Below are 9,839 nucleotides of genomic sequence, written 5' to 3'. Positions count from 1 at the left end.
CTACTATCGAATTCCAGTCCCTCATGACTATTAAATTTCATCTGCCTTCAGTATCTGAATAATTTCTTTTATCTCATCATACATTTCTTCAAACTCTTCGTCATCTGCAGAGATAGCTGGCTTATAAATTTGTACTACTGTGGTAGGCGTTGGCTTCGTGTCTATCTTGGCTACAATAATTCATTCACTATACTGTTCGTAGTAGCTTACGCGCACTCCTGTTTTTTATTCATTATTAAACGTACTCCTGCATTACCCCTATTTGATTTTGTATTTATAACCCTGTATTCACCTGACCAGAAATCTTGTTCCTTCTGCCACCAAACTTCACTAATTTCCACTATATCTTACTTTAACCTATCCATTCCCATTTTTAAATTTTCTATCCTACCCACCCGATTAAGGGATCTGACATTCCACACTCTGATCTGTAGAACGCGTTTCCTGTCTCCTGATAACGACGTCCTTTGAGTAGTTCCCACCCAGAGATTCGAATGGGGGACTATTTTACCTTTGGAATATTTTACCCAAGAGGACGCCATCAGCATACACTAAAGCTGCATGCCCTCGGGAAAAATTACGGCTGTAGTTTCCCCTTGCTTTCAGCTGTTTGCAGTACCAGCACAGCAAGGCCGTTTTGGTTAATGTTACAAGACCAGATCAGTCAATCATCCAGACTGTTGCCCCTGCAACTACTGCTGCCCCTCTTCAGGAACGACATGTTTGTCTGGCCTCTCAACAGATACCCCTCTGTTGTGGTTGCACCTACAGTACGGCTGTCTGTATCGCTGAGGCAAGCAATCCTCCCCACCAATGGCAAGGTCCATGGTTCATGGTGGCGAGGAGGGGGGGGGGGGGGGGGAGGGTTAACACGTATATAATGTATGTGGACTGTTCTAGCTTTTAGAACTATTGGCCCCTTTCTTGTGGTGGTAAGATGAAAAAGTTAAAAGTAAAAGGCAGCTCACTCAGACTCCAGGATGAGACAGATCCACCTCATTTTAGGGCTAATGAGGCAATAGATGTGCAGGTGCTATCTAAGAATCCCATACATGGAGCTTCATCCAACATATTCTCGTATTCTTGTATCCATGAGTCATCTTTTTTTGTGTATGGATTGGAATATTAAAATTGGAATTTTTGTACAATTAATCATTAAGCTGTTAGCTTTTAACCAGTTGTAAGCTTATTCCATTATTCTCCTGCCTGTGTCTAGAATCGTTGTTTTGAGGCCCTTTGTCATCAGCTAACATTTCAGTTTTTGTAGTCATCCATTGAGTCTCATTCTTGCCATATCATTTGCTAATGCGATCCTCTGCTTTCTGTTGTTATGATCTCTATCCATGCAGGGAGAATGCCATTAACATTACACTGTTTTAGTTTCCAAAGTTTAACTTAATAATGTACAATCAAAAGCTTTGGTGAGATCACATAAAATAACATTAGGACAATTTTTTGCTTAGTTAAGTCTATGATTAATGGTCAGTTGCTTATCTCCACTTTTATAACTGGAGTTACTACCGTATTCTTCGTCTTTCAGGAAATACATTTTGACCCATTGACTGGTTACAAAATCAAACTTCAGGTTGTAATATCAACAATATAAGGAAAAGATAGATTGCTACCCACTGTAAAGATGACACATTTAGTTGCAGATGGGCACAGTGAAAAGATGCTTACACAATAGCTTCCAGCCAAAGCCTTCTTCAGAAAATGAAACACAAACTTTCGTTCACACAGGGAAGTGCATCTCACTTACAAATGACCGCCATCTCTAGCAACTCAAACTGGAATGCAACGTAAAATGGAAGCAGCAATCTGGAGGGGGGTAGGAAAAGGGAAGGGATAGCAGGGTATGGGTGGGGTGAGAGAAGAGCATTGTCTGGCAGAGTGTGTGGGGACTAGACTGCCAACAGGTGCAGTGTCAGGAGGCTGTGAGGTAGGGAAGAGGAAAATGGAGTGAAAAAGGAGAGAAGTGGAAAGGGGAAAGAGGGATGGAAGCATTGGCAGAGGGTGGCACATAAAGAGGGCAAGAAGACAAGAACAGGGGAGAGGTTGTGGGACGAGGTGGAAACCATTGGGTAAAGGATGCTGAGATAGTAGGATACCATGCATTGAGGCCGGAATAATTTTGGGAGCAGAGAAAGTGTTGTAAGGACAGCTCCCAACTGCTTAGTTCAGGAAAGCTGGTGGTGGAGGGGAGGATTCTGATGGCTCAGGTAGTGAAGCAGCCATTGAAATCAAGCCTGTTATGTTCAGCTGCATGTTGTGCCACAGGATGGTCTACTTCGCTCCTGGCCACAGTCTGGCTGTGGCCATTCATCTGGGTGGACAGCTGGTTGGTAGTCATACGAATATAAAAAAGCTGTACAGTGATTGCAGCAGAGCCAGTATGTGACATGGCTGGTTTCACATATGGCCCGGCCTGGGATGGGGTAAGAGAAGCCTATGACAGGACTGGAATAGGAAGTGCTGAGTTGGTGGATTGGGCAGGTCTTGCACATGGGTCTTCCACAGGGATGTGATCTCTGCAGCAAGGGGTTGAAGTTGGGAGTGACAGTCTCCACAACGTCTGCTCCATCTTTGTGTTGATATTCCAATCTGGACTTCCCCTTTTTTGATTTTGTGATCAGTCACAGAGTCAAAGTGTATTTCCTGGAAAACTGAAGAATAAGGTAGTAACCCCCATTTAGAAGGGGATGATGATGGAAGTCCCATATTCCTTGACAGAGCGTAGGGGACAATGAGGGAGACCCGCACCGCTGTACTAGGCAAGGTCCTAGCGGAGGTGGTTTGCCATTGCCTTCCTCCAACCGTACCCCCCCCCCCCCCTTAAAAGGGGGGTACCCCCCCCCCCCCCAAAAAAAAAGCAGAATAATATTGCCATGGGCAGAGCTTGTGTCACGTATAGCACAACTCATAGCCAGTTCAGTGTCACCTGTGTAGCCGACCTGGCTTGTGCTGTTATCCTGGAGTGACTGTTTTTGCTGGCACTGTTTTGTTCTTGTTTTGTTTTTTATGATGACGAGTTTAAGTAAACAATGTGGAGCTCTGAAATTTTGTTTTCTACTGTCTAAGAATGCTGCTGAAGTTCTTTTAATGTTGCAAACAGCTTACCAAGATGACTCTATGGCAAAAATTCAAGTGTACAAGTGATTTGCTCGATTCAAAAATGGCGACATTTCGACTGATGACAAACCTCGTTCTGGACGTCCATCAGTTGTCCGAATTGACGAAAATATTGAAAAAATTGGAGAGCTTGTGCTTACAGACAGTCGACAGACAATTGATCAGCTGTCAGAGATTAGTGGGTTATATTGGAGCTCGGTTCAGTGAATTTTAAAGGAAAATTTGGGATTGAAAAGGGTTGCAGTGAATGCACCTGGGCACACAGTCATCTCTGTTAGGCAGTTTTTGGCTAAAAATGGCAGGGTTCTATTGCCCCGTGTACCTTACTTGCCCGACCTGACTCCGTGTGACATTTTCTTATTTCCACGCCTGAAAATGGGCATAAAAGCACACCGATTTGACAACACTGAAGAAGTCGAGAAAAAAACGAGGGAGAAGCTTCAGCCATTTCTATAGATGACTACACAAAATGTTTTGAACTGTGGAAGCACTGGTGGGACAAATGTATTAGTTGTTATGGAGAGTATTTTGAAGGGGATAAGTTGTTTTGTAAATAATTTGAAAATATATAGCTTTTAAAAAAATAAGTCCAGGTCTTTTTGGGTACCGCCTCACATAAAAATGGAGATAAGCAACTGACCTCTAATTATAGACCCAACTAAACAAGAAAAATTGCCATGTTGACTGGTCACAAAAGTAACAGAAAGGATGGGGGGCTACAAAGCCAGCACAAGATTTTAGCAGCATGATTGAAATCCCATTTTGCGAAGAAGATTTACTGCATTATAGTGACCTAATTCCTCCTCGGTATTCTTTCGTAGTGCCAAATTTCAAAACTTTCTATTCTTGTCTTGTCTGAACTGTTTATTGTCCACATTTCCCTTCCATACAAGGTCACACTTCAAGCCAATACCTTCAGAAAAGGCTTCCTTACACTTAATATTGCCAGCAATTGTCTGTTTGTTTAATACCATGTGATTGTAGAGCAGATGTTAAATGTATTTATGGCATTGAGCAATGCAGGATGATCTTCGGCCCTAAACACAATGTCATTGATGCAATGAACAGTGCAAATGAGAAACAGATTGTACTTCATAGTTTTAAAATATTCCAATTACAGGAAAGTAATACAAGCATGCCATTTTGGATACTTCTACATGCCATCCCCTTCTCATCATCAACCCCACTCCTATTGGTAGGTAGTGTACCTTATTGTGACAGTATTTTTGTGCAAATAATGACGTACGTACCTGATTTGATTAAAATTGCTGTAGTTGTTCTGAGTTGAGCTTCTATTTCATGCATTTTCACTCCAAATGCTCAGCCATATTGATGAAAGAGGTAATACTGTCGCAGTATATTTTTCTACACAGCAAGTGATATGTGAGCCAACTTTGGTAGAAATTCCTCCATGCATTACCGAGATATGCTGATAAGTCACAGTCTTTGCATGCTGCACCCCCCTCCCTCCCCTTTACCCATTTTTAGGAGTCAAACATCATCAAAAAAATATAGATTGCTTGTTATCGAATATTTTTACATGTCATGTCTTCTCACCCAGACTCCCATCCTTAAAGGTGGTTTGGGGTATTAATTGAAATTGCTCCTGACATTCTGGAGCTAAAATTCTGTGCCATTCCCTTTTCACCCCCACTCCTGTAGGTGATAGGCGATCCTTACCACTACAGAAACTTTTACAGCCTGGGCCCAAGAACTCATCAAAGGTTTATTGTAATCCAATAAATGGTATAGGAATGCATAGAAGATTAAACAAAGCGCAGTGAAGGAATTATCTGAATGGGATGGAAACTGGTAGAGATGTATGTACTGGGTGATCAAAAAGTCAGTATAAATTTGAAAACTGAATAAATCACGGAATGATGTAGATAGAGAGGTACAAATTGACACACATGCTTGGAATGACAAGGGGTTTTATTAGAACCAAAAAAATACAAAAGTTCAAAAAATGTCCGACAGATGGCGCTTCATCTGAACAGAATAGCAATAATTAGCGTAACAAAGTAAGACAAAGAAAAGATGATGTTCTTTACAGGAAATGCTCAATATGTCCACCATCATTCCTCAACAATAGCTGTAGTCGAGGAATAATGTTGTGAACAGCGCTGTAAAACATGTCCGGAGTTATGGTGAGACATTGGCGTCAGATGTTGTCTTTCAGCATCCGTAGAGATATCGGTTGATCACGATACACTTGCGACTTCAGGTAATCCCAAAGCCAATAATCGCATGGACTGAGGTCTGGGGACCTGGGAGGCCAGGTGTGACGAAAGTGGCGGATGAGCACACGATCATCACCAAATGACGCGCCCAAGAGATCTTTCACGCGTCTAGCAATATGGGGTGGAGTGCTGCCCTGCATAAACATCGTACGTTCCAACAGGTGTTTATCAGCCAGGCTGGGGATGATGCGATTCTGTAACATATCGGTGTACCTCTCACCCGTCACGGTAGCAGTTACAAAACCAGAATCACGCATTTCCTCGAAGCAAAAAGGCCCAATAACGGTATATGTGGTAAATCCAACCCATACCATGACTTTGTCAACGTGCAATGGAGTTTCCACAACAGTTCTAGGATTTTCAGTAGCCCAGATTCTGCAGTTGTGGGCATTGACAGACCCTCAGAGTGTGAAATGAGCTTCGTCGCTCCACAACATGTTACTCAACCAATCGTCATCTTCTGCCATCTTTTGAAACGCTCACACCGCAAAGGCCCTCCGCTTCACTAAATCGCTAGGTAACAGTTCACGATGCCAATGGATTTTGTACGGATAGCATCGGAGGGTACCAACCAAACAGTAGTGTACGGAATGGCGGTGCGACATGTGACTGCACGAGTGCCGACTTCCCCGTGAATAGACGAACCGGCTACAGTCTCCATTTCTTCCTGAACTGTCTCAGCAGCATTACGCCTTGTGCTCGGTCGGCCACTATGGTGTCTATCGTCTAAACAACCAGTGGCTTTGAACCTCGAATCATTCTCGCCACAGCTGCATTTGTCAACGGACCTTTACCCATTCGAGTCCCCTTCCTATGGCGATAGGATCGTATTGCTGAACTAGCAAATTCCCCATTCTGATAATACAGCTTCACTAAAAGAGCCTTTTCAGGTAACGTCAACATGCTGCCACTGATGGCGCATCTGATTCTCTCTCTCATTACAGCTCCTTTTATACACGATTGTCATGCGCAGTCACTGACATTTTGCTGTCCAGCGCCATCTGTCGAACATTTTGTGAAATTTGTTTTGTTTTTAGTTCTAATAAAACCCCGTGTCATTCCAAGCCTGTGTGTCAATTTTTACCTCTCTATCTACATTATTCCGTTGTTTATTAAGTTTTCAAATTATACTAACTTTTTGATCACCCGGTACATGTACAGACAAACAAATGATTACAATTTCAGAAAAATTGGATGATTTATTCAAGAGACAGAGCTTCACAAATCAATAACACATTGGTCCACCTCTGGCCCTTATTTGGGCAGTTATTCGGCTTGGCATTGATTGACAGAGTTGTTGGATGCAACAGTCAGACTGATATCCCATTGCTATCTGGGGTGCCTCCTGTCACTTCTTTGGAGTTTGAAGCCAGACTGTATGCTGACAAGCCCTGCTTCAAACTGATCCCTGATGACCAACGGAGATATGGCTGCACACCCAGGACAGCCGTGGGATACCAACTTGACTGTTGCCCATCATACGGTCCAACAGGTAGGCGTGATGGTCTGAGGTGCCATTCCTCTCCATAGCAGATACCGTTTGATTTTCATCCACAAGACCTCTACATCACAGCAGTACATCGGCAATATTCTATGCCTTGTTTTGTTGTCCTTCATGGCAAGTCATCCTGGGCTTACTGAACCGTGATTTATTTTCAAAGAATATTCTTAAGAATTTATTTTATTTACTAGCGATTCATCAAAAACATTAAAACATTTAATCACACTGTGTAAATGTGGAAGTAGTTGTCAGGGAGTAACTGATGAAATCATGACCAAATTCCTTTTAACAAATGGGAATTTTATTCACTTTAATAGTGTCTAAAAGCTATTTTTTTAAAAGGAACAGATTTAAAATTATAATCAGAAAGCATCCTCTAAAAACCAAAGTTACAATTTATTCAGAGGCAGAAAGAAACAAGTTTTGACTGTATGAGCTTTTGGGCACACAACCTTGCTGCTCCATTTTGACACGGCCATAGTTATGACCCCTCACAACGGCCTCTGAAAGACTACACTGGTGCAAATCTGCAACACACCAGATTACTTTAAACTAAAAGTTTTAACAATTTACACAAGCACACAAACTACGCACCCCTGTAGGAGGGATGGAAATGGTACAAAACATTAAAATATTAACTTTGCCACCAAAGGTGCAACTTTATTTTAACTTCTAAGAAAAGTCTTACGGTGAATGGGTGGCAACTTTATATACTAAAATGATCATTTAAATAAAAGCCCATGAAATGCAATCTTATATGAAATTCTACAAGGTTGGCCAAACAAGTTAAGATGCTCTACAGTACACAGATACCGCTTCTCAAGATCATAGGCAAGATCAAAACATATTTCAGGTATTGGGCCATTACACTCCAAGCAATAAATTCGTTAACACACCAAATCCGACAAACATGACAGAGGCAGCTCCAAACGGCAGACAGACACTAACTGCCTAACAAATGCGGACGAGAGAGAGACGAGCAAGCTGGGGATGAGAGACTGACCAAGAAAACAAGTAGAATTTAACAAGAGTAAATCACACAACATATCACCAATCACTTAACTTCTAATAAACTGCGATTTCTCAAGAAGACCTGGCGCAACACGCCCAAAACCCTCTCCCGAACCGTCCGCTGCCAGCCGCTTCAACGGACGCAGGAAGGTGCGCCGATCTCCCATCTCACGACGTCGCAGCTCGCACCGGCCAGACCGATGTCGTGGGTTGACTCCTGTTGCTCTCGTGTTGACCACGAAGTAACTACCCCTCACTATATGCCGCAGCCCACTGGACTGACATGGCGACCTCACATTCGCCGACGCTCAAGACGGACAAGTCATCTTGTATCTCAGTGCGCAACCGACCAACCGATCGATCCAACCGCCAATGACCATTGCCTGAGCAGACTCGAGCAGACTGGTGGCCTAACGCGCAGACTCAGGTGCAGGAACTAAGCCCTGACCGGAGAACCACTCACTGAGTTCTCTTACTGGCGAAGTGGAAAGACTCTCATTTTGCTGGCTTTAAAGGTGGATTCGAATGACAGACATACTAACACTCCGAATGACAGACAGACACTAACTGCCTAACAAATGCGGACGAGGGACTGATTAGCAGGCTGGGGACGAGAGACTGACCCCAGACTGGCTCAATGGCGAGCTCATAGCGCCCCTTAAATGCACGTGAACAGGCGACCTTTCCCCTTTCCCACCAGAGGGAGACACCAAAGCTGTGATTGCCATAGCAGCGCCACCGCCAGACTGCTTCACACTACGAAGTGCGGCGCGCTCTTCAAAACAGCAATTTTTACTATGGCTCACTTACGTTTAAGTAAGATCATGTGTGCCTGCACATGGTGAGAGCTTCTACTGCTTGTCTTTGTGCTCGGCCAACCTTACTGTGACCAGCAAGGTCTCTGGATCTCTCCCCAGTTGAGAAAATTGGAGCACTATGGGCATGGCGCCCCAACCATCTTGGGATTTTGAAAATCTACACACCAATTGGACAGAATTTTGCATGGTATCCATCAGGAGGACATCCAACAACTCTATCAGTCAATTCCAAGCCAATTAATTGCTTGCTTAAGGGCCAGAGGTGGTTTAATGTGTTATTGACTTGTTTAATTTGTGAAGTTCTTTCTCTTGAATAAGTTATTCAATTTCTCTAAAATTGTAATCATTTATTTGTCTGTACAAGTACATCACATCTGCTGATTCCTATCCCATTCGGATAATTCCTTCGTGGGGTGTCCTTTTTTTGAGTTAGAGTGCGTTACATCTTAAGAATTCCTCATTTGTCTGAAATGCTTTTCTTGCTGTAGCTAGTTTGCATTTTGTATCCTCGATACTTTGGCCGTTGTCAGCTATTTTGCCTGCCCAGATAGTTCATCTAATACTTTTAGTGTCTCATTTCATGGTAATTCCCTCAGTATCCTTTGATTTAACACAACTACAGTTCATTACCTCGGTTTTGTTTTTGTTGATGTCATCTTATAATCTCTTTTCAAGACACTATTCCATTCAACTTTTGTTCCAAGTTCTTTGCACATATGACAAAAATACAGCTTCATCGGCAAACGTCAAAGTTTTTATTTCTTCTCCCCGAACTTAAATCCCTTTCCAGATTTCTCCTAGGTTTCCATCACTGCTTGCTCAATGTACAGATTGAATTACATCGAGAAAGGGAGACAACCTTATCTGACTCCCTTCTCATTCCTTGCTTCCCTTTCATTATTCATTTATGAGTTCGAAAATTATAGTTTATCAAACAGTTACTCCAGAAGAGTTCACAAGAGAGGTGGTGTAGCAATTTATGTTGGTAGATCGATCGATTGCACCATAACTTAGATCTAAATTATTTATGTGAAGAACTGAATTTTGAAGCCACTGGTATACTCATAAGTAGTATGAAGCTAATAGTAGTATTATTCCACAGGTCCCCAATGGTATTAGCAGTGTGTTCTTAGAAAAATT

Source organism: Schistocerca americana, chromosome 10 (assembly GCF_021461395.2).
Source record: "Schistocerca americana isolate TAMUIC-IGC-003095 chromosome 10, iqSchAmer2.1, whole genome shotgun sequence".
In the NCBI taxonomy this organism is placed as follows: Eukaryota; Metazoa; Arthropoda; class Insecta; order Orthoptera; family Acrididae; genus Schistocerca; species Schistocerca americana.
The sequence above is the reverse complement of the archived record's forward strand: the minus strand, read 5'-3'. Positions refer to the sequence as shown.